Below are 24,231 nucleotides of genomic sequence, written 5' to 3'. Positions count from 1 at the left end.
GGGAGAGCTTATTAACGGGGACCCCCTAGCGGCACCTTGTGGCTGGAAGAAAACGGATGCAACCAGGTGGACTTTTCTCTTCTTCCCTGCATTGTGTGATGATCTTAGCTCAGCCAACATTTGGAAGAGAATAGCTAAGTTTCAGGGTAGCACAGGACATTGTTGAGCTCGTTCGAGAGAGATCTGATAGGATTTAGTCTTGTGTTGAGATCTGCATGTTCACTTAGCTAGAAACGTCCCGTCTTTTGGATTTCCATAGGGGTATTTATTCTTGATAAAGATTGCATTTTTGGTGAGAGGAAATTTAATACAGCTGCTGTCTTTCTCAAAAAAATCTTATCTTTTAAGAAATTTAATATTCAAAAGAATAGCAAAATTTAAAAATGATAAAGTAAGGCTTTGGTGTAGTTTCTTTGGTTTCTGAGTTAATGTAGAGTTAGAGCCTTTGCATTACTTAAGTAGCACATCCTTGTCAGTATTTAAAGAGCTGTTATTGAGCGCCCCAGGCCCCACTTCTCAAAGTATCATTAAATCTTGCTCTGAAATAGTGAAGTCATAAAGGTCTTGTTGGCAGAAGCCAAATAGTTGGTTTATAATTTGCAGCATAGCAACCTTTATAAAATAATAATAGGTTCAAAATTAAGAAAGTGGAAAATAATTGATTTTTTTAAAGCTGAAACATAATCTTTCTTGTGTTAATGTTGCAACTGGAAATTTCGAAAAGAAAAATCCTACTGTAATATCATCTACGTGGAATACATATATGTCTATCATGTTTGCAATGTAACTGCGCAGTGGTTTTTGAAGTCAGGACAATTCCAGCTGAGTTACTGGCAGTGATGATTGCTGGTTTTCAATGGAAGACCCTAAATTTGCCTTCTTAGCTTTATTCGTTTCTTTTCTGTTCTCTCTCTCTCTCTCTTTTTTTTTTTTTTTTTTTTTTTTTTTTTGTAGTGAGAGGGCTCAGTAGTGCTTTGCCAGCATGATTTTGGGGCAATTTGGGGGCAGATATCGTGCACAAGCAGTGAGAAATTTCCATGCATTTTACTTTCCGGACATCACCATGGAACATGTGGGGGTTTGTGCCTGCAGGCCGGGATGCTGCAGGACTCCCTGGTCCATCACCTTTATGTCTTGGAGCTGCTCCAGTCAGTGAATGACTTTCTGTGTCTTGGAGGTAAGGTGATCTGATGCAGATGATCAGATGTGTAACTAAGTACTGTTACTTGAAATAGAAAACCTATCAAAAATGGCTCTAAAATACAGGATGAGGGTGGAGAATTGGCTGAGCTGCTTGCATGGGGAATATTCTCAGGTGACTCCCTCATTGTGTCTCCTGTCACTCCCCCCCCAGCCCTGCACGGCAGTCATCGTGAAGCAAGCATGCACTTTCTCAGAAACGCGCTGAATTTCCTTGTGCCTCTGTTTGTTGGCTTTTTTTTTTTTGAAAGCACATCTTGCCCTTTGCTTAAATGCCATCCCTGCCTAGTCACCTCTTACACTCATTCGTCTGGAGCTCGTCCATACATAGCTGCTGAATGGATGAACAGAATGTAGTATCTCCATGTAGTGGAACATTATTCAGACGTAAAAGTGAATAAAAAAGAAAAAATAAATAAAGGGGAATATGAAAAAGGCCACCTGCTCTGGGAAGTCCACACTGACTGCTCAACCCGCCCTTTTCCCTTTGAAACCCAATCACTTATGCTCCTCTCTACTCTTTTTGATAGTACTTACCACCTTCTAATAAATTTTAACACTTTCAAAAAAAAAAAGAGAGATGCTGATACCACTTCAACCTGGACGAGCCTTGATAACAGCAAGTTAAGTGAAAGGAACCAGACACAAACGGCCACATATTGTTGAATTCAGTGATCTGAAATGCCCAGAATAGGCACATGCAGAGGCAGAGTGCAGGTGATGGTTGCAAGGGGTTGGGTGGAGGGGGGTAGGGGAGTGATTGCTAGTGGCAGGGGTGTTCTTATGGGATGATGAAGTGTTCTGGAAATAGATGGTGGTGAGGGCTGCACAACCGTGAGTGTGCAGAAGACTGCTGAGCGCTGTCTCTGGGAGTGCCTGTGGTTGGGGGCGGGTTTATTTTGTTCTCATCCGTGAAAAGTCATCTTGTGCTGAGGCCATTCTTCTCCTGTGAGTGGTGAGGGTCAGAGAATTTGCAGAGTCATGTGTTATTTTCCCACTTGCTGAGTGTAGGCAAAAAAGGTTTAAGCCTGAGAAAGTGCTCCATCTGCAGAAACGTCTTTTAGTTTTGCATGGTGTAAAATTCTTGAGAGCTTTTTAATAGTTGAGGACAGCCTGTGGGGGGGGAACAGCCCGTGAATCCTGGGTGAGTCCCGGAAGAACTGCGCTTCCCTCCCTGACACGGGTGGGGATTTCACCCCCGTTCAGGCAGTGAAGGGCCCAGACCCGAGAGCGGAGTTGACAGTCGTGAATATTTACATGTATCCGCTGCTTCATCTTGGATATTAATTTCAAGCTGAGTCAGTATGTGGCGGCAGCCTCATCCTACGTCAGGAATCTATAGTATCTGCTCTTTGAGGTGAAGACCTGACAGACTTGATTATTTAACAGTCTCCCTTGAATTGATATGTCAGATTCCTTTCTCAATAATAGAACAGCAGAATTATAGACGTCCTTTATTGCCGATGTGACCTGGAGCAGGTTTAGTCTCTGTGCCTCAGTGGCCTTATCTTCAGTTGGGGAAGATGATAACAGTGCTTCCCTCAGAGGGTCTGGTGAGGGGGGAGTGAGAAGCAGAAAGGGAGGACTTACACGTGATGCTCATGAATGACCGAATTTAGTGCTCCCAGCCTGGTGAGGCCTCAGGGGCAGAGATGGCAGAACAGACCATTCGTAGCAGGAGCTCGATCCGTGTTGGCAGCTGTTATGATCAGGATCACCCCTGTGGGTTATCAGGCATTTTTAAGACTTGGTAATATGAATTCATGAATAATGTTAAAAGATTAGACAACTCAGACCCGGTTTACATAGTTCTCAAGATTTCCTGTGAGAAATGGATATTTTTTTCCCCATCTTAAATCTGAGTTGATTCTCTAAAAAATTCTGCATTCCTCCACCTTTTTGAGTTAATTCTCCATTTCTTAAAAAAAAAGTTTTTAAATGGAGTTACCGGTGTCTGAACTGAGGGCCGGATGCATGCTGAGCACATACTCTCTCCAGTGAGGTATAATCTCCCCCCTGATTTTTTTTAAACTTTACTTTCTTTGTATGAAGATGTTAGTGACCTCTAATTCTTTTTCTGAAGACTTGTCCATGAACCTGTAAATCTATAATTAGTGGACAAAATTTGATTTATTAAAAAAATCAATGGAACATTCTGCAATCCATTCAAAAGGAAATGCTCATTGACATAAAATGTTTCTCCTTTATGGTGATTTTTAATTTTTGGTCTGCCTTAACTTATTAAAAGTAATCCTCATCATCATAATGACCAAGCTTGCTCTGAGTGGACACTTACCTAAGGCTAAAATGCTTTCCTCATGTTTTAATTCATAGCAGGTGTTTAAGGGTAGGTATCAGTGTCTCCTTTTCTGCAGCTGAGGGGTTGAGAGATGGGGCAGCTTGTCCCAAATCTCACGCAGCTGGCGCTGGCAGGCTCAGGGCTGGAACCCAGTCTGCACAGGATGCATTCTCAATGGCTCCTCTGATCAGCCCCAAGTTGAGTGGTTTCCCGAAATCCTGTGAGTCCATAAATGAACGATTTTAGCGATCTCAGCTTCATGAAGCCTTCAAAGGAGAGACACCAGTGAGAATGTTAGACAGAGTGGCATAAATTAAAATTGTACATTTTCACAAATGTTGCTTTCTCAGGCAATGAGTTAAAAACTTTATATTTTTTTTTATTTTAGTGCTCTGTAAACACTAAAATCAAAACATTAAAAATGATTATAGTGCAAAATTGGAGTGGGCTTTGAAAGTCCAACCATTGCTAATGATGTTGCTTGTTTTTCTCTAGTGGTGCTTATTGACAGAAAAATTTACAAAGACTGAATTAGTTCTATGTAGACTTAGTATGGAGGAAAGTTTTGTCAGTGAATATTGTAAGTAAAATCTTTACTCTTTTCTTTCCTGATGATGAATATGTAAGTTGTTTTCATGGCTTAAGTACATTTCCTCATTTGTGAAATTTGAGTGATGCCCTTTACCTTGTTTGACTGTGAGAGGTGGACGCCTTGTATATGAAGCACCCAAGAGCTGCTTATAAAAATATGCTGTCACAAGGACAGATAGTTTAGAAGGATCAACTCTGAATACTAAAGAGGGTGGCTTGTTTCTGATGCATATTCAATATGCATATTTATGAATATATGAATATGGCTTAAAGTAACAAGGATTCAGGGTTTTGTGTGTGTGTGTGCAGTATGAAGTTTTAATGAAATCTTTATCATTCTAGTGAGATAGGGACTAGTTAAATCACCTTAAGCAGACGGCCTTGAATATTATTTACACAGAATGTGTGTTGTTACAACTCAGAATTCATGTTGCCGTGTAACCATCCACTCAGACATTTAAATTCGTAGGAATCTGACCAGAACCATTAAGTTTAGAAAAATCTACATTGATCATTTTCAGGGAATAAGCTTCTCTCTTTTGTGATTAAAGAAAATTTTGATTTATTTTTCTGCACTCTTAATAGGTTTTAAAATATCAAAACATTGATTTGACATGTCACTTTTTTTAATAGAATAAAGCTCATGCTGTTTTAATGTGCAAATAAATGTTTTTGAATTTCAATACACTTGTATGCTTTCCTGGCTCTTTGAGAAGTATTTTGCAAGATACCTAGATTAATTACTGTTGGAAAAATACAGACGTGACTTTTATGAATATAGGCCTAGTACAGATCTGTTGGTTTTTGCTACAGTGCAAGACATGAGGCCTAGGAGAGATTTGCTGCTGATTGCCAGGAGGACAGATCCCAGATCTCAGTCTCCCCTCCTGTAAAATGAAGTGGCTGGACTGGATTCTTTCCTCTACTAAGAAGTTTCCATGAGCCTGTGTCTTTTTTTTATATTCAGGAGTATTAGCAATGTCAGATTAAATACTGAATACACCGCCCTTCCCCGAAGCAAAGTGCACTATGTGCTACATAAGATTTAATTATCTGATTCTTCTTTCTGATCCAACAGGCAATTTTTGTGTTGCATCTTTCCCAGCAACCTGGAAGGTGTTTTTAGCCATAGGTGGTGCTGTTGCACCTTCTAACAGTCTTAATATTCCTTTTGCAAAAGAAGGTTTAACAAATGTTATTTTGTTTTGATTCCGTTGCTTAGTGCTTCAGAATAGCACAATGTCCATTATGTCTGTCTACCTGGAAAAATTATTCTGCTTATGTCTTAGACTTTTTCTGTCATCTCGCTGTGAACATTTCAGACTTGCTGTGCAAACAATGGCAAAATCGGTCTTTTCTTCCAGTGTTAGCAACCAGTGAGCCGGAATTTTATAAAGCAGCTAAGAGCGGCCTCTGGAGCACCTTAAAGCTGAAAAGTGTACTGAGTTCCCTGAGTATTGACCCAGCAGCTGTGTATCATTTGTTGGGAGGTGATTTTGTACATATAAGAAGGGGTGTAGTTTTTTGTCTTGGGTTTGCGTGCACGTGCTGCCACTGAGCCACGTGAGCCTGAGTCAGTTTGCTCTGAGTTATTCCCTCGTCTGTGAGATGGGGACGCTCGTATCTGCTTTGCAGAAATATGAGAATTAGAAATTATGTAAAGTGTTTAGCACAGTGGGAATGTCAAAGGGCTCATAAAGTTTAGCTCCTGTTTTGTATGAAGCCATCATTTTACAGTCTTTGGCAGTTACTAAGAAACAGGAAAATAAGAAAAGCTGGTTTTATGCTGAAAGATATTTGAGGAGGTTCCATAGTTCCTATACCCATAATTTAGCATCAGCAGGGTCAGGACAGTTACACAGTCGCCTTGAACCAATGTTAAGCCACAGAATTTTTTGTTACTTCATATATATTGGGGCTTAAGGGGACCCAATACCTATACACATGTTTTCTCCAGCAGCCAACTGAGAGATGACACAGAAGAACAGGCAGGCGATAAATGTCTCCTGTATTACTGATGAAGCCACGTTCTCCATGAACTTCAGGGCTGTGGGAAAATGCGTGTCATGATACTGTGCCCCAGAACTAGAGACTCATGCAGTCCCAGTTAGCTCTGGGCCACAGTGAGCCTTCCCTTAAGAGGATCTGCCCCATCATGCACAGGGCTGCCCTGCCAAGGAGCTGAGCATCCCGGGTGCTTCCCAATGGTGGCCAACACTGGAGGGAAAGGAAAGGTTTCATATGCCCTGCTTGTCGACCCGGACTCACACCTCAATCTGTTAGTGTGAGGAGGGCTAGCCGTTGTCCAGGGGTCAGGGGTGTGAAGGGAAAAACACTCTCCGTGGACCAGATTGTGGAGGAGGCATCCCTTCCCTCAGTTTAAACAGGTGGTGGGATGCAACAGAAGGGTGCTCCCCAAGAGTTTATAAGAGGGGAAATAAGGATTTCCTTTGGGACTCAGACTAGCCATGAAACACAGAAAATGATTAGAAGGGAGATTTGTAAATCACTTTCTTATTAAATTCACATTTGTTGAGCACCAAAAATTTGCTACATTATTTTCTGAGCGTTTTACAGAAATGAATCCTTCAATCTTCACAACAAGTGAGTAAGGAAGGTTTGATAGTTATCCCAGGTTTACAATGTGGAAATTGAGGCACGGAGAGAGTAAGTAAGTTGGCCAAAGTCACAGAGCTAGTAAGTGACAGAGCTGGTATTTAAACCCTGGCTGTCTGGTTTCCAGGCTCCCAGGGATGGGCTTTGGGTGTTTAGAGGTATCTGCATCCCTGGATCTCTGTACCTCTGTGCATCACTTAGCCCAGAAAGGACAGGGAAAGGAGAGATACACAGGTGCTCACAGTCGTGTCTCAGCCACAGTCCACGGACAGTGCACTGTGATTGGCGTTAAATGTCTTCTGGGCAGCAGATCTTTTCGTATAACAGAAATTTAGTCCATTGAGTTAATCTAGAAACCCTTCCTGCTCTGCTTCTGTCCACTCTTGTCATGTGACTGCCTGCCTGTGATTGGGCTGTTGAGGAGAATCTGTACTCATGGTTGAACTCTGATATTTCAGTCTGGTTTGTAGTTTCACATCTCCTGTTACATTAATAAATTAAATTTCTGGTTTTCTTGCATCAGTCTCTCATGAGTTTGGTTAATTTGAAACCAGTCCATGGGAGCCCAGGGGTGATGACGGTATAATTTCTGAGCACGTTGTGGCACTTCTACCTGTGCGGATCTGCGTGGAAGATTTCTGCACAGCAATGACCCAGGCACTCAGCTATAAACGCTGGGCGTGCTTGCTGTTAGATTGTACATTATTCCCAAAACAGGGACCTGGCTGATCTGGTGGTCTGCTTTGTAATGAAGATATCTAAAAATTTATCTTGTTCCCCTCTCCCCATGTCTCCCCTAAAGGTAAACTAAGCCTTTTTACTCATTGCGGATTCTACAATCTCTGCCTCATCCCATCTTTCACGAAGTTCCTCCTTACTATCACACAACTGTTAAAGACTATTTCCTTTGATTATACACAATAAATATGGGAGCATTTGAGAGGTTCTTGGAGTTGGCTCCCTAATCCCTCTCGCTTTCTTTCCTTTTTCCACAGTCTTGAGTAATTCATTCCATGTTGGTAAGACTTTTGCCAGCCAGAACCCACAGTTCCAGGTGAGAAGGATGCAGACTTTATCTCTCCTACCCGAGGGAGAGAGAGAAAAGAATTGAGGTCTGCTCCCCCGTGGTCCCTTTCTGCCCCAGGGCCACTCATGTTCACCTGCAGCCTTCTGGCCTCTGCTCAGAAGGCCTCTGTCCCAGGACTGACTGCAGCCTTTTCTTCCCTTGTCTATATTTCCTGTGCCTTTCAGAAGTTGGTCTCTTCTCTGCAATTCAACCCTGGCAGATGTGATGGTGGTCAGCGAGCTGGTGGGCAGTCATTTGGTGACTCCCAGGAGCCATGATGATTCTCCTGAGTCTCTCATTCGGGGTTACAAATCTGTCGAGCACCGGAGGAAGCCCATTCACGTGAGGTCAACACAACATCACATCACTTTCATTTTGTTTTTGAATTTTCAGTGGAGAAAGTATTTGTAGGAAACTGTTCCAGATTTTCAGCCGCCTGCTTTCCTCACCATTATTTCCTTTTTGGCTCTGGCGCTTGTTTAAAGAACCAGGTTACTTCTCTGGTCATTTGTAGCAGCTGGGCTTGCCGAATCCTTGATCTGCTTTTGAAGCAGAATGCTTCTTCGTGATGTCAAACTGATTTTCCTTGTCATGTCTTAATAATTTGTGTACACTCATCAACTGTTTCAAGTGAAATGCTCTTTTCCAATTTCGGTTAACTCACATTTGCTGAACTCCTGCTTTCATGCGGAGGGCAGTTTCTTCTTCCTGTAATAAAATTTAGCAATTTGCATTTACTATGGGAAGGTAACTGGCTGGAGGTGCTTTTGTTCTTACCAGTTTTAATAACAATTCACCCATTAAAATGTACGGCGGTTTTTACTCTATGCCCAGAATTGTTCATCCCAGTCAATCTTAGAAAATTTTCATACCCCCAACAGGAAGCCCCTTACGCATATGCAGACATTCCCATCTTCCCCATCCTCCCACAGCCCCAGAAAGCCACTTTTCTCTCTCTGTGGATTTGCCTGTGCTGGAAATTTCATGTAAATCTAGTTACTTCATGTAAGTGGAACCATCTATTGTGACTGACTTCTTTCACACTGAGTAACGTTTTCAATATTTGTCCAAGTTGTGGCCTGGGTCAGTACTCTATGCCTTGCTATTGCTGAATAATATTCCACTGTATGGCTGGGCCCCTCTGTTTACCCATTCATCACGTGATAGACATTTGTGTTGTTTCTGCTTTTTGGCTGTGATGAGTATGGCGCCGTGAATATTCCTGTAGGAGTTTTTATATGAACATTTGTTTTCAGTTCTCTTACGTGTGTGCTCAGGAAGCAAAATTGCCTGGTCATTCAGAAACCAAATGTTCAACTCTCTAAGGACCTGCCAGGCGTTTTTCCAAAGTGGCCAGGCTGTGTTACATCCTCACCAGCAACGGCTGCGACCTCTGCATCTTCTGTGTCCTCATTAGTGCTTGTTACTCTTTTTTTGATTATAACTTATTGTAGTGAGTGTGAAGCGGTTTCTCCTAGTGGTTTTGACTTGATTTCCCTTACAGCTAATGATATTGAACATCGTTTCTTTGTGCTTATTGGCCATTTGTATATTTTCCTTGAAAAATATTTTTCAGATCCTCTATTCATTTTTTAATTGAGTTGCCTTCTTATTGTTGAGTTGTAGGAGGTCCTTTTTTTTTTTTTTATAGATACAAATTCCTTATCAGATAAATGATTTGAAAAAATTTTCTCCTGTGTGTTGTTTTTTCACTTTCTGTATGGTGTCATTTGAAGCAAAGTTTTTAATTTTGATGAACTCCAATTTATCTCTGTTTTCTTTTTTCCTTGTGCTTTTGTGGTAATATTTAATATCTGAGGTATTTTATTTAACCTTTTATATATAAAATAACTTAATTATTAGGACCGTTCTAGGAGACGGGTGCTGTTGTTGTCTCCAGTCTATGGATAGGAAACTGAGATTCAGAAAATTTCACTGACTTATCACTGTCAAAGCTACACAGTGCTGTTGGAATTCAGACCCTCATGTTTGTCCCAAGTATCTGTGATCCTCACCACCATGCTCCACTCCTTCCTGAAACCGTTAATGAAAAAGCCTTTACTTTTTTGATTTCTTGTTAGTTTTTGTTTTTCTCATTGGGGCCTCATCTCCTCATTTCCTTAAAGAGATCAGTGTAGATTTATTTTAGGTCTCTTGTAGGCAGAAGCATTGCTATCAGTTAACTTCTTTATTACTCACTCCCCAGTGATGGCTGTTGCTAGTTGGCCTAATGAAGTCTTGCTTTAGTCTTTCCTTCTCATGACACTAACAACAGAGTCATGACTTACAGAATGCTTAAAGAAGAAAGTACTTGATTGATTTTATTTTGCTAACCAATCAAACCAATCAAATAAATACCTGGTGTTGAAACATACGGTAAGCCCTCCAGAATAGGGTCACTGTCTTCCTTGTGTTTCATTTGTTTGGTCACAGTGTCTGGATAGTGCCTTGCTGTCCAGCAGTTTTGTTAGGATACGGTGCTTGTGAATCATTCTAAGGACAGAATTTTGACAACACACTGTGTTGTTCATTTCACGGGGGAAAAGTTAATATAGAAATACTGCTCAGATCTATTTTAAAATTAAGTTTGGAAATTTGAGAAGAGTTCAAGAAACCATACAAAGATCTTTTTCACTAATTTTAGATCTATCTTAGACAAATTATGGTTACATAGCAGAGTAACTTATCAAGTAGATTTGACAAGAGGAGTGTATTATTGATTATTTGTTTTAGTTGAAATATTCTACCAGGGATAAAATATTCAGTGCCCATAAATGAACAAATATGTTTGTGATTCTATGCAACATGGGAGTAGACTTCATATGTTTCTATATAATATATATGACTGTGTGTTTTAATCTGTCTGTCAGTGTTTTTATAGTTTTTCAGCAATGTTGTAACTTTGCAATTCTTCTAAGAAAATCACCTCAGATTCTAGTGCAGTTTGTACTGTGTATGCTGTCTTATGCATGGAATTCCACTGTCCCCTTAGTGAGGAATTTCCTCTTCTATTGTGTTAGTATCAGAGTTAAAGGAACTGTGATTTCTAGGCCTTTGCTTTCCATGTGTTTGCCCTTGGGTGTCAATCACAATTTTCCCTTTCTTGAGTTTTCATTGTTCAATTAGAATTTTTGAAAATAACTTAATTTGTTGCATCGGTCTCCCTAGAAACTTGATGTGTTTGTGCTTTTCAGTTTTCAATTAATGAAAAATGTAAATACACTCTTGTTTTTAAGTAGTCCTTTTTCACTAGATATTTGTTTACCTCTTTATAGTTAAAATATTTTTTTCCCAATGAGTGAATCGGTGTGTATATTTTAAAAGAAACCTTACTTTTTATTCTTTTTATTTTAACAGTTATATTCATTGTAGAGAATTTAGAAAATAAGGATAAACACAGTAATAACTTCACAATGGCCTCTAATCTCACCTGGAGATACAGTTGTAAGGATTGAAATTGAGAATTACAAGTCCTCTTAAATTGTTCTTCTTTTTCAGGTACGATTTGGTTACTGAGACCCTTGAATTCCCATATGAATTGTAGCAGCAGCTCGTCAGTTTCTGCAGAGGAGCCCGCTGGGATTGTGATCGAGACCATGTTGAATATACGGATCGCTTTGAGGAGCACTGCCATTTCAAGAGCTCTGACTTCTGATCCAGGAATATGCGTGGTGTGTCTGTCCAGTTATTTAGGTCTTCTTTAATTTTTTTTTCAACAATGCTTTGAGTTTACAGAGTTTTATTTTACTTTTTGTTTTTTGCATTTATACTGAGGACAAGTGTGCAAGGTACCAGAATCAGAAGTGTATTTGAGCCCCGCCACTTGCTGCCACAATGGTCGCTGCGCTCTTGCTTCACCCGCTCTACAATCTTGCACAGAATAGGACCTCAGTAACTCTCTCTCTCTCTTGAATGATTGTATGATTGTTGGATGATGCTTGAGATTCCTTGGGATGATTTTATTTCCCCAGCCTTTCCCCACTTCTTTACTATGCCCTTTCTCTTCCTTTCCTCCAGCCTGGGTTTCAGTCTACCTGTGGCATTGATTTTTGTTGTCTGTAGACACTACCTTTCACTGGTTCACGATCATTTTACATGTGGGCTGTGGAAAATTGCTAGATGTCAAGAAAGAGCCAATCGATTGCATGCTAGTATTTTTAGAGTGTGTTACTGTTTTATCGATTGAAATTAAATCAGGCTGACCCCCTGAGCCCTCCCGTGAGCTGTTTTCGCCTTCCTACAGGTGATACTGCTCTGGTTGCTGAATGTGCCCTTTCCCCAGACTTGGTTTTGGAGTTAAGTCACCATCAGTGGAGCCCTCTCTTTAAAAGATGAAGAGAACATTTGCTCCTTCTCCCTGGTTGGGGACTTGGATGAGATGAGGTACCAGATAAAGAATGGAGCCCCACCTCATTCTAACACCCGCTCGTTCCATTACTTTCTCCAGGGAAAAAAAGTATAATTCAACACTATAAACATTGATTGTGAGCTAATGAGATAGACAGGACAACCGATCATTTATTAAATATCCTTTCATGCCAGAAACAAATGTATTATACACACAAAAAGCACGCAAAGCACGGTAGTAACGTGATTACACACGTGGGTCCGAGTTCGAGTCCTGCTCTAGAGTGACCAGTCCTGAGAGATGGAGAAATGTTAGGTCAGCTTAGCTTCTCCCGGACTTGTTTGCTGTCCTGCAAATACAGGCTTGCTAGGCGTCCCTCCCCCTTAGAGGTGCTGTGGGGTGTAAATGGCGCGTGGGCAGCCCGAGCACAGCTGCTCATTCCTCGTAAGGGCAGGATAGCATAGCTTTTGTGATTACGGCTTTAAGACCGTCCCGTGTAGACTCTTAGTGCTCCGAAGGGATGCCTTGTGGTTTGGAGATGGGATTCTCACTTCTGTAAATACCCAAGGATTGTGTTATTGGGCCGTGCTGATTTGAATCTATTCTTTAGAAAGTACATATTGTAGATATATTTTTCAAGCATACATGCTTTTTTCTTTTATTATTTATAGTTCTACCCTCTCTCTTGTTGTGACTTTTCATGGAATCCAGGAAAAAGTCCTAAGCCACCTGCCTCTTCACACTTCTCCGTGGTGGTTTTCTTCCCTGACTAGAAGAGGGTTCTGCATAGGAAATTTTCTTCGTTCCCCTTTTCTTGGAGTCTCTCTGTCTGCCCATCTCTCACCTGTCCATCTGTCCATTTATCTACCCACTGAATCTTCTGACATGTTCCAAAAAGCATTTCATGCAGCTTACAGAAGAACAGATACCAAATAAACAGGTGAGAAAATGGGGCCAAGTTCAGACAGTGAGGCTAGGAGGCAAGCCTGTGTGAGTGTTGCAGGCATCAGAGACACGCGTCTGCCCTGTGACTTATAAGATTGACAGCAACAGTGTGCCTGAGGCTCCCAGCAGACACAGGGAAACAGGGTTTGTGGGAGATGCTCACTGGCTGCAAAATAAATAAGTGGCTTATGAGATGCCCAGCCTTTCCAGCTACTAAGGCTTAGGAGAATATTTTGAGTTTCTTCCAAAATCAGAATATTGCATCTTTTCTTTTTTCAGAGATCTATGTATAGTTTGTTACATTCTATACCTGGAAATTTCTCCAAAACTGCTTCCCACATGAGTCCCATGGCTCGGGAATGGGGTGGTTCTTCTCATTGACGGGGGTTGGCCAGAAACAGAAAATGACAGCCTCAAAGGAGCCTGGGATTTGTCAGTTATGTTTTGTCAGTACTGTAGAGTTCAAACTCACAGTATCTCTCCATCTGAGGCGGCAGCGTGCTCTCTTACCAGCATCAGGAGCTCAGGACCACAGGATGGTGCGGGCTGAATGCACTGCCGTCAAGACAGCTGTGCTAGTCACTGCAGGTGTGGTTCTTTTACATACGGCATTTCATGTTCTTTACTAGAATGTTTCAACAGGGAGTTAATTAACTGAGTCAATTCACATTTAATAAATATGATGCTTTGTTGAAAAGACAGTTATAGGCAGAATATAAGCTGTGAAGACTTTAAAAACGGTTTCATTACTGAAATTTCTGTAGGGAAGATACACAGTTTATCTTATTTATTCCTCTCTTTTAAAGTAACAAAGAAACAAGACAGAAAAGGCAGAGGATGGTTTCTGTTCTTCCTCTCCGCTTGCAGGTGCCCTCACCTCCAGTAGCATCCATCCAGACACCAGCACTGACACTGGCCGTGCTCAGAACTGCCTCAGACCTGAAGACACAACTGACAAATAAAAGGGGGCCACGCCCTGTTACAGCAGGTGCTCTCACTTTGTGGGTCCTTATGTAACTGCACGATGTTAATCAGGATCGCCCGTTCTACATTGTGTAGCGCTGCTGCGGTGTCTCCTAGTTACTTGTTACTGTAAGTATTCATGTATTATTCCCCAATGCGTGGTACTACACGCCTAAAAATGCTTTTTTCAGATGAAAAATAATTTGCATTTAATATAATAAGTCTGAAAAAAGAGGCAAAATAGTCTATCCTGGTCCCGCTACTCAGAGATAATAATTAACAATTTAACATTTATTTTCTGTTCTTTTCGTCAGTGTGTATCAGCTCTGTCATAAAAACCAGTGAGCACTCTGTCCCTGTTTACTGTGCGGAGATCTCCATTTTCCATTCGGCTTATTACATGTTTTTCTACAATATTCTACCTCCCCTGGCATGATTTTTAATGACCAGTGTAGCATTCTGTCTTAAGGAATGCATCGTCCATTTTACTTCGGACTTAAATAAACTTTTAAATTCCAAGTATACTTAACTGAAATACTGAAAAGAGAACTGTGGTGGTACAGGAAGGCCCCTAACTCCCTTCCCATTATTTCCTGAGAGTAAAAGCTGTGGAAAATTTGGTATATATATTTCATGACCTTTATGCCTATGAGATACATATATATACACATATGAGAAATCAATGTATAGGTGTGTGTATATATGATTTATTTAAAAATGAGACCATACTATATGTTTTTCTGCAGCTCGCTTTATTCACTCAGGGTGTATATCATAGACGTCCTCCCACTCCAGACTCACCCGGTCCTTTCAGATAGATTGGAGGGGTCTCCTGATGTGCGGGTGTCGTCTCTTGTCCACGGACACATTTGGTGGGAGAGTGCTGTGGACAAGGCCCTGGACCACGGCGAAACGCCGGCTCCCTCAGCGCCCGCGGCTCACCTTGATTTACCGTAACATTGTCTTAATGGTGGACAGTTAAGTTTTCTCCACTTTCCACTGTCAGAAAGAATGTTTGACTTGCATCCTTCTTGTACAGACATTCCTGTGATCTTGTATGTATATTCCTTTAGTTAAGGCTTCTGGAAATTTAGTCCCTGGATGTGACACTTACATTCATCACAGACTCCTTTCAAGTGACTCTAGAAATTCCTTCTCCATTGGGGAATGAAAAAATGCACAATTACTTATGTAACCAATTCTCTATCGCTGGATATGATTTCACTTCAGTTTTTCTTCCCACCTTTGTAAACAGTGCTGTGTAAATGCCCTGATGGATACATCTGTTTGGACTGATTGTTTTTTTTCTAAAGGAAACGATTCCTGGAAGTGGAGTTGAGTCAGTGTGTATGTACGTTTTTCAGAGTTTACATATCCATTGATATGTCATCCTCTGAAAAAGTCGCTTATGATTTGTTCTCCCACAGATGGACACTAACTAGAATATCTTAAAAATATTCGCCAATATGATAAGCAAAAGTGCTTTTTCATTGTTTTTGTTTGCATTTGATGACCAGTGAAGTTTTGAGCTTTTTTCACTCATTAGCCTTTTGAATTTTTTAAAATGAATGATTCATTTTGTCCTTTGCAAACATTTAAGTGAGGGAGCTTCTTGTTGCTTTGTGACAGCTCTTTGTATGTTATGAAAATTTACTTCGTGACTTCATCAACATGTATCACAGAGCTTTTTCTTGTCATTTCTTTCCTTTCATTTTGTTCAGAAAGTTTTTTATTCTTGTTGTGGCTCAAACTACTCTTAAGATAGTAAATGTCTTCCTTATGGGTTTTAACTTTGACATTCTTAGAAATACTTCCTTATAATGGAATAAATCTCTTCTGTAGGTTTTTTTAATCTCTAAGGTGGTGATTGTAATAGTACTTGTTATAGTGAGGAGAAGTTGAGTTAATAAGAGCAAAGGGTTGTATTTGCTGTTATTAGTACTTTCTAATATTTACATCACTATGTGCAATTTATCTTGTGGTCATTATGACAGGAATAGAATTTATTCTTTCTAGGTGATTCTGATTGTCCCAGGACAATTATTGAATTCATACTTTTCTCTTTGATTTGAAATCCCACCTGTACAAAATAATTACATACACTAGAGTCTCTTTTTGAACTCATGGTTCCTTTCTGTCAATCTCCCTTCCTTACTCCAGCACCATATCTTACATATTGTAAAAATTTATTTAATCACTGGCAGTCTGATTTTTTTTTGATTCTTTTCTTCCATCCCAAATTTTCTTGTCTAGTATTATGACTTTATTATTCCTGAAGAGTTCCAAAATATTTTGTTCAAGTTAAAAAAAATCAGATTGGAATTTTCATGGGAGTTTTTAGTAAGTTTTGAATTATTCTTAGGAGAACTTACATCTTTACAAAACTGCTTTCCTCCATGCAATATGTTTATGTCTCTACATTCATACCTCTTACTTTAACACTCAGTATAGTCCTGAAGTTTCTCCATTTAGAACATGGGCATTATTTTTGAATTTATTCCAGTTTATTGTTTATGTTTTTGTTAATTTTGTGAGAATTTTTTGCTATTATATATTTAAATGCTTAAAACTGACATTTAGAAAGGAAGATTCGGTTTGTCAATACTCAATTTGTAACTTGTCATTTAAAATTGTAAGTATTAAGCACTTGTTCCAGAATCCTTTCTTTTCTGTTTTTAAAAATTTGTTTCCAAGATTCTCAAAATGGTCATAGCTAAGTAGTAGTATAGGTGGGGAGACAGATGGAGAGAGGTAGTGTGGCTCATGTACAGATTGTGAGCAGTTTCATGGCTGCCTTTAGGCTGGAGAAGCCGCAGAAGAGCCCAGGTTAGACCGGGGGTGGCTTTGTATGCACTTGAAAGCCAGCTTTCCTGCCTGTATGGTGAAGCCTGGTGGGCGTGGCAGGTAGATGATCAAGGTCCGATGGAGGTCATTGGCTGCACAGAGCGCTGTGTCTGTGAGAACTGGCTAACATTACCATGGGAAATGCTTGGCGCCAGGAACACTGCAGGGGAGCTGGGGAGCCTGTGTGTTAAGGATTTTCCAGTCCTGGGAGTGGGAAGAGCAGACTCTGCATTCAGATCTGAGTTTGAATTCATCCTCTTTAGTTAACTGGTCCTCTGACTTTTGTCAAGTTATACATCCTCTTTGAACTCCTGTTTTCTTGTCTCTCAAAACAGGAGAATTACGGCCTGCTGCTAGAGTGTTTGATCAGTGTAAATGATTTGTGTCTATAAGATGCCACGTACAGCCACAATCTCAGTGAGAAATGGGTTGTCGCCTCTTCTTCTGCAACTCAGTGCTCGATAAGACATCGGGGGAAAGCCAGTCCCTAATTTGTTGTGATGCAATGAGGAACAAAATTAACGTCTTGCCTTTCCCTAGCAGTACTCTTACTTCTTTGTTTCATTTACCTCTTTCCTCCTTTACTCTCCCCTTTCACCTCCTCCACCAAAAGAGACTGAGACTGTCTGAGAACACTAGATTCAAATTACTTTAAATGTTGGCTCATCCCCATGAAATTACAGTGACATTAAAAAAAATCTGTACACATCCCAGACGATTATATTTGATTTATACACACACACACACACACACACACACACACACAATCAGGATGCCTCCCGTTTGCTGAAGGAGAAGGACCACTTTTTCTGAGTTTTCATTCACTGACAGTGAGAGGAAATTCTCTTAAGCAGAAATTCACCTGGCTTCGTGCATGGTTTTTTAAATTGGATTTCTGCTTTGTGTCCATAGAAATATTCTCCTATTAGAAGAGGGGAAGTGGAGACATAGATATTCTGCTGAGATATTGGTGTCATCATATTTGAGTTGGAAAGGACTTATGACAGCATAGAGTTGTAACTTTTTATGGGTGAGAATCCATGATAGTGTAACTTGGACAAGAACCCGGGTCTTCTGTCTTCGTGTCCACGTGGATGAAGAGGCAACTGGGTGGGGGATGGCAGGGATCCTTCTTGCTTGAGTTCCAGGGTCTTGCTAGTTTTCATTGTTCAGCTGCCTTTAGTTTATGTCCATGTGGCCTCTCATGGGAAGGTCACTATGTCCTGATAGATTGAGTTTCTAATCAGCAAAAAGGTCTGGACCCACTAATGGTTCCCAGAGATTTTCTGCTGACCTGCTGACACTTTATATACATGAGACCTAAGAAATTGCTGGATATAAAATCCTTAATGTTATCGTTTGCCCTCGAGTTCCATAGGAATGGAGTGCTGTCTCAGGCTGTCTAAGGCTAGATCTGAACAAATATAGGGTGATAGGCTGCGCAGCTGGACCCTCCCCAGTCTAATGGGATTTCCACCTTAGTTTTTAGAATCAGGCAGATTAGTTCAAATCTTGCCTTTACCATTTATTAGCTTTGTGACCTTGAGGAAGTAACTTTACTTTTTGAGGGACCAATTTTCTTTATCTGTAAATAAGTTCAGTATTTATTTTAGGGTTTTTGTTTTAGAATTGAATGAATCAATTCCTTCATTTATTCCTAAAATACAGATCACATGGTTCTATGCTGGTGCCTTATTAGTTGATTACTAAAGGACTCAGCAGTGAGAATGTGGGTGAGGACCCCTGGATAATAGAGCTTATATTCCAGGATATGCTTGTAAAAGACTGGATTGCAGTGGATTTTTAGTAAATGTCCACTCCATTCCTAATCCCCATTGATTGTGTATATATCTTTATACTAATATATGAACAATTTTTTATTGCAATTTAAGTCTCTGTAGTATTTAAAGTATGTAGCTATAACAAAAATACGTGAAATAAAATTATCTGACTTTTATTTTCTTTTCAATAAGCAAAACAAAATAAAATAGAAAAGAAAAGAAAAAGTTTTGAAGGAGTAGAAATAATTTTATTTCCGTGGAATCAACTCCCTGTGTTAGGTTTTTCGGTTGTGTTCTTAAACAGCATATAAAATTGACAGGTTTTGTGTTCAGTGTTGATAGCTGGGTGAGTATAGTTTCTTTTTGTGGTTGTCTTTGATGAATTATTTGCACTAGATCATAAGTAATGTGCATGTTACATATTGGAAACGAGGAAACAGTGGAGACATACTACCTCCAATGCAGTCATTTTGTTACCGAGTCCAAACTCATTCTGCTCACCAAATGACAGGCCAATAAACCGGGAGATGAGGTGTTGGAGCAAGGAATAGTGACTTTATTTGCAAAGCTGGCAGTTCCAGAAGATGGCAGACTGATGTCCTGGAGAATCATCATCCACAAGTCAGAATTGAGTCTTCTTTTATACTAAAAAGGGGCGGGGTTTTGATTGGTTGTTGGAAACTTCTTGCTGTATGAATTGCTTGTCCTTTGAATCCGCTGTTCTTGCAGCTGTCCATGCGGATCAAATCATGTTGCCCCTGTGAAAACTCCAAAAAAAAATAACAAAGGTTATTCTCTATTTTGCAACTTGCCATCTCTACATAAGTGCAGATGAATTAGCATCCTTCAAGATCACGGCCAGGAGAAGAGGCTGTCCTGGATATTTCAGTCTAAAGGCAACTTTCTTTTACAAATGGTGCAGAGCTAGGAAGTCTGAGCCTAGAAAACAGGGCACAGGGTTAAAGCCAAAGGAACAGACCTAACATGGGGTCAAAATTGTTCTTTTCTATTACAATTCCCTTTTCTGTTTCATAGATAATTTTAGTAAGAAACATGAGCAATTTTGTATTTTTGCTTCTTAATAACCGATAAGTGGGCCAACTATATTTTTGTGAGCAGAGATGCTGTGCGGGCATAGGGGTCACAGCACACTCTTGTTGGGGGTGGCCGACCCTGAAACATGTCTGATGCCACGTGAGTGTTGGTGAGGGTCCCCCTAGCCAGCGGCACTCTTCAGGAAGTAGCATATGTGCTTTGACTTCTTGAGACCTCATTTTCGCCTGCAGGAAATTTTTTCAGATACTGCGAATGAAAAATCACTCCAGCTGGGGATAATTAGGGAAAAAAGGAAAAGGAAAAGGGTTTGGAGTAGAGTAGAAGAGAAGGACATAAGATCACGGAGCCTGAGTGCTTGGCAGCGGGGCCTCGGGAGAGAGGGGAGCAGAGGTGGGGAGGGGCCTGACCCCGGAACCAGCTCCTGCACCTGTCCCCGTGCCCAAGCCACGTAGCTTCCAATGGGCCTGGGACACCTCTCTGGGCTGGATGTCACCCTGTGCAGAACCTTGAAAATCGAATGTAAGGGGTGGGCAGCACTCACCCAGGGGGTCACTGTGGATTTCAGTCAAGTCCACAGTGCCTTTTCTGGTCATGTGCCTTCACTTGTCCTTTATCTCAGGATCTGAGGAGGAGGAGAAAGGAACTCAGGTAGAGATCCAGGAAGATATCCGACTGTGTTAAGAGAGGACAGACACAGTTACAAGGGGACCGAGGACACTTGCAGCAAAGTAAAATGACTTCACAACTATTGCTTCAGAGCTGCAGGTGTGAGAGAGCCTAAGCCTGTTTCAGAGTGCAGGGGACAAGCGGAAAGGAATGGCAAAATTTACACTGAAAATTGAAATTTTGTTAAATAGCCTGCTACTGTTGCTTGTATCACTTGAATGAATGCAGGCATATTTCTGTGGGCATTTATATGTTCACTCAACCCCACCAGCCACTCTTGCCCCCATCGGGGATGGGCTTTCTCAAGCACAGTTCACCTCCTGCTTCGGTGGGCCACGCTTCGGGTCCTCGCCTGGGGCCGGGCTGCTGCAGGGCACTGAGTCCCTGAGGCACGGCCTGTGATACACGACAGGAACATCTCTGCTATCGACTGAGGGCCTCCTTTTCCCCCTGCAGTGTAAGAATTCCGGTGACTGAGTTAGAAGCATGTTTCCAAGCTGTCCGTGTCCTCGGCATCCAGAAGCGGAGCCTGGAAGCTTCCGAATTTCTCCAGAATTCAGTCTACATTCACCTTCGGCAGGTGAGTGTATGTCCTTACACAAGTGGAGGAATTACTGCAGTTTTCCTGGAACTTACTCACCACTAGTCCATCTGATTTTTCTGTGCTAGGATTCAGTATGGCCTGCTAAAAAATCTGGAGTCAGATCTTGAAACCCTGATGAAGAGGATTATTTATTTTATTTCACTATATGATAATCTTTTACTTTCAAAATTCAGAATTTTTGGTTCTTTCAGGCATTTTTGCGGGGGTTGGCAAAACAAATTTGCTCTTACCGTCTTTGCGACCTGTTGCTTTGTGCCTCTCACCTGTCTTCTGTCACTTGTGAGGCAGTTCCATTTGTGACCCTGTCCGGGTTGTTCATGTTATACAACATAAAGTCGGTAAAAGTACAGTCCCTTTTACTCCGAAGACATTCCACAAATAACTCCTTAAATCTGGGTGTGGTTTTAAGAAGACAGAATCATTAGAACATGTAATTGCAGGTTGCTAGTGCAAAATCCCCAAATCAATAGTCTAGCTCAACATCTAAAATCTTTCTAATCTACCTTGGATTTGTATGGATAAGTGAAGCAATTTGCTAAGAATTGAACACCAGGGTTAGAATACAGGCTGGTGTAGCTCAGCAGGTCCTCCTGAGCCAGCGCTGTGCCAGAGGGCGGGGCCGAGGGAGAGGGCGGGGCTTAGGGAAAGAGGAGGGCCAAGGAGGAGGGGGGTCCTGCCCTCCCTGAGCTGACAGTTTCATGGCAAACACCTTCACCATGTGAAGAACTTGGAGTTTCTTCTAAGAACACTAGGTTTGAAAAGAGTCATAAAAGAACGGGAGTGACAAAATCCAATTTGTCTCAAGTAGGGGAGAGCAGCTGGAAGGCCACTTGGGAGACTCGTGAGTCCAGGTGGGCAGTGTTGGTGGCTTCTACCTGAGCGGTGGGACAGTCAGTGGGACAGTCACCGGGAAAAAACGAACAGATTTTAGGCATGTTTAGATGGTAAAAAGGAAAGGATGAATGATGTCTGTGAAGGTAGGATGGAGTAAGGCCCAGGTTTCTGGGTGGATTAATGAGGTAAATGATGGTCCTGCTGTGCTCTGAGGAGGGAAAGCTGCAGAGGGAGCTTTGGGGGAACCCTGATGAGTTCAGCTGTGGATAAAGTGAAAGGCTGTTAAATGTGTGGTCTGGGAGCTCAGGTGAGAGCCAGTAGCGAGTAGGGGGAGGGGAGAGAGACGTTCAAGTCATTTTGTCTTGTGAGCATACAAATACTTATGAGTAATGATACACTTACGCCTCTATATTCTGGATTTAACACCCATTAACATTTTGTTATATTGACTGCAGAAGTTCCTAATATTTTTTAATAGAAATAAAATAAATAGAAACAAAATAGTGGAGTTAATAAACATCTTAGAGTTGATGTGTGTCCTTCTATGTATTTTGATACCTCATCTGTTTATAACCATAATCTATAAAAAGTTAACTAGTTTAGCATAAGTGTTAAACAGAGGGACGTGACACACAGTTTTGGGGCTTGAAGCTGATCTTCTCGGGCAAATTATGTAGCCTCTCTGTACCTTTGTTCCATCTTCTGTGACTGCCCCCGGGCCCCTCATCAAAGATGATTTCCTAGACTAGATGATGGGAGGGAGGCTGCTGAAGGGAATAAGAAGTGGCAACTGCTAGGGACACAAGAGAGAGACAAAAAGAGATTAAAGTCAATAAACTCAGTACAAACAAATACTCTCAAAAGAGAAAGAATCCTGCAGTGTTTTGAGCCACTTAGCATAAGGGAAACAAAATTACGTGGACCCAAAGCTCTTGAGCATGTGAGTATTGTGGGTGGGAATGTGTCATCAGAAAAGGGTTGAGAAAAGGTCTTTTGGTTTCCCTTGACGTTTCCATTAAGGATGGGGAGCAGAAGTGAAAACCCTCAGCTTCAGTGGAAGCTGCTGTTTTGTGTGAAACTGACCAAACTTTGGAGACCAGTCATCAGCGGTGCTGGCAAATGAAGGGATTTCAGGATTGGGTGGGGCACTTGCTGTGACTTCCAGGTGACCTACTGGCTGGGGGCTGTGAGGCGGGCAGTAGGTTTGCAGGGAGACCCGGGCATAATCCCTGGCTCTGAGGCTGCTGGTCTGACTAGCAGACCTGGGCACAGGCAGTCCTAATGGGGCAGCTCAGGATGTGGCCTGGGACACCTGCCGTGCTGAGGGGGAGAAGAGCGCTTCCCTGAGGGGGTGTCCCTGCGGAGAGTGGAAACATCCTCCTGCAGGGGAGGAAGAGCCTCTGAGCAGGGTGCTGGTTGCACAGGCAAGACCACCCTGAGCACTGAGGGTTTGGGGAGCCGGAAGTCACACAGTGGCCCGAGCAGCCTTGTTCCTGAGAAACTAGAGGGAGAAGAGGCTGAAAAGTCAGGCTAGGGTCAGACACTGTGGTGGGTTATGAATGACAGTAAAGGACTGTTCAGGCAGGCACGAGAGAACCCTGTGGGTGTCCCAGCTGGAGCGTCACACCAGAGGGTGGAGCTGAGTTATAGACTTTGCCACTTATTAGCTGTGTGACTTTGAGCAAGATCACCCCATCTCTCTATATATACCTTCATTTGTAAAATGACACAGTGACAAGCTCGTGTCATCAGAAGGCTTAGTTTAGCTCTGATCCTCTGTGTCCAGTCCTGTCAGTGCTGCCCTGCAAGTTTCTGCAGTGGCTGCTCTTACCCTGAGATGGGAGGGCATAGAGGGACTTTGTAGCGCCCGAGGGCAGGAAGGGGTTGCTTTAAAAACAGACATGTAGCCGCCTGCAGCTGCAGGCCTGCAGGCAGTTTGGTTGATGGTCCTGGAGAGGACTTTGGAGGCCTTAGCATCGTCATAAGACTTGTTTTCCCTTGGGGGCCAGAATTGCCTATGCAGATTAATGTGGAAAATTTGGGCTTCTGGCAAAGCTGTTTTCAGAGATGGTAATATACATAACATATCGTAGAAAATATAATGCTTTTATTTAATCTGTGGGACTTTGCAGCTGTTGGGAACACCTCTGTTGGCCTGGTCTCCACGGAGGACACTAGGGGTCGGCAGAGCGTGCGGGAGGGCAGGTAGCCTGCAGTGCTGCTGCGGGGTGTTCTCCCGAGTAGAGCACTCTGCTGAGTTGACTCTTCTCTGAGTTTGGTTGCCAGATGAGCAGACAGCAAATTAATGAGTTCTGGTGGGATTGTATAATGACAGAATGAAAGAGGGACCCGTAGTTTTTCTGGACTAGAACACGCTTTTGGTTCCTGATCCAGTGTGTTCCATTAGAGAATTGATGA

The 24,231-nt window shown here is 41.8% G+C and overlaps 1 long non-coding RNA gene across 1 annotated transcript in view; it reads left to right on the top strand.

The window, feature by feature from the left end:
- The window catches only part of LOC135322417 (uncharacterized), a 33,269-nt gene that overhangs the window by 5,843 nt on the left and 3,195 nt on the right, over nt 1-24,231 (top strand). The window contains exons 3-4 of the long non-coding RNA XR_010382979.1: nt 13,540-14,157; nt 20,832-20,955. This is a non-coding gene — a long non-coding RNA (uncharacterized LOC135322417). The remainder of the gene's footprint in view (nt 1-13,539; nt 14,158-20,831; nt 20,956-24,231) is intronic.

The sequence above is a fragment of the Camelus dromedarius genome, chromosome 11 (assembly GCF_036321535.1).
Source record: "Camelus dromedarius isolate mCamDro1 chromosome 11, mCamDro1.pat, whole genome shotgun sequence".
Taxonomy (NCBI): Eukaryota; Metazoa; Chordata; class Mammalia; order Artiodactyla; family Camelidae; genus Camelus; species Camelus dromedarius.
Note: the sequence above shows the minus strand (reverse complement) of the source record. Positions and strands in the feature narration are given on the sequence as shown.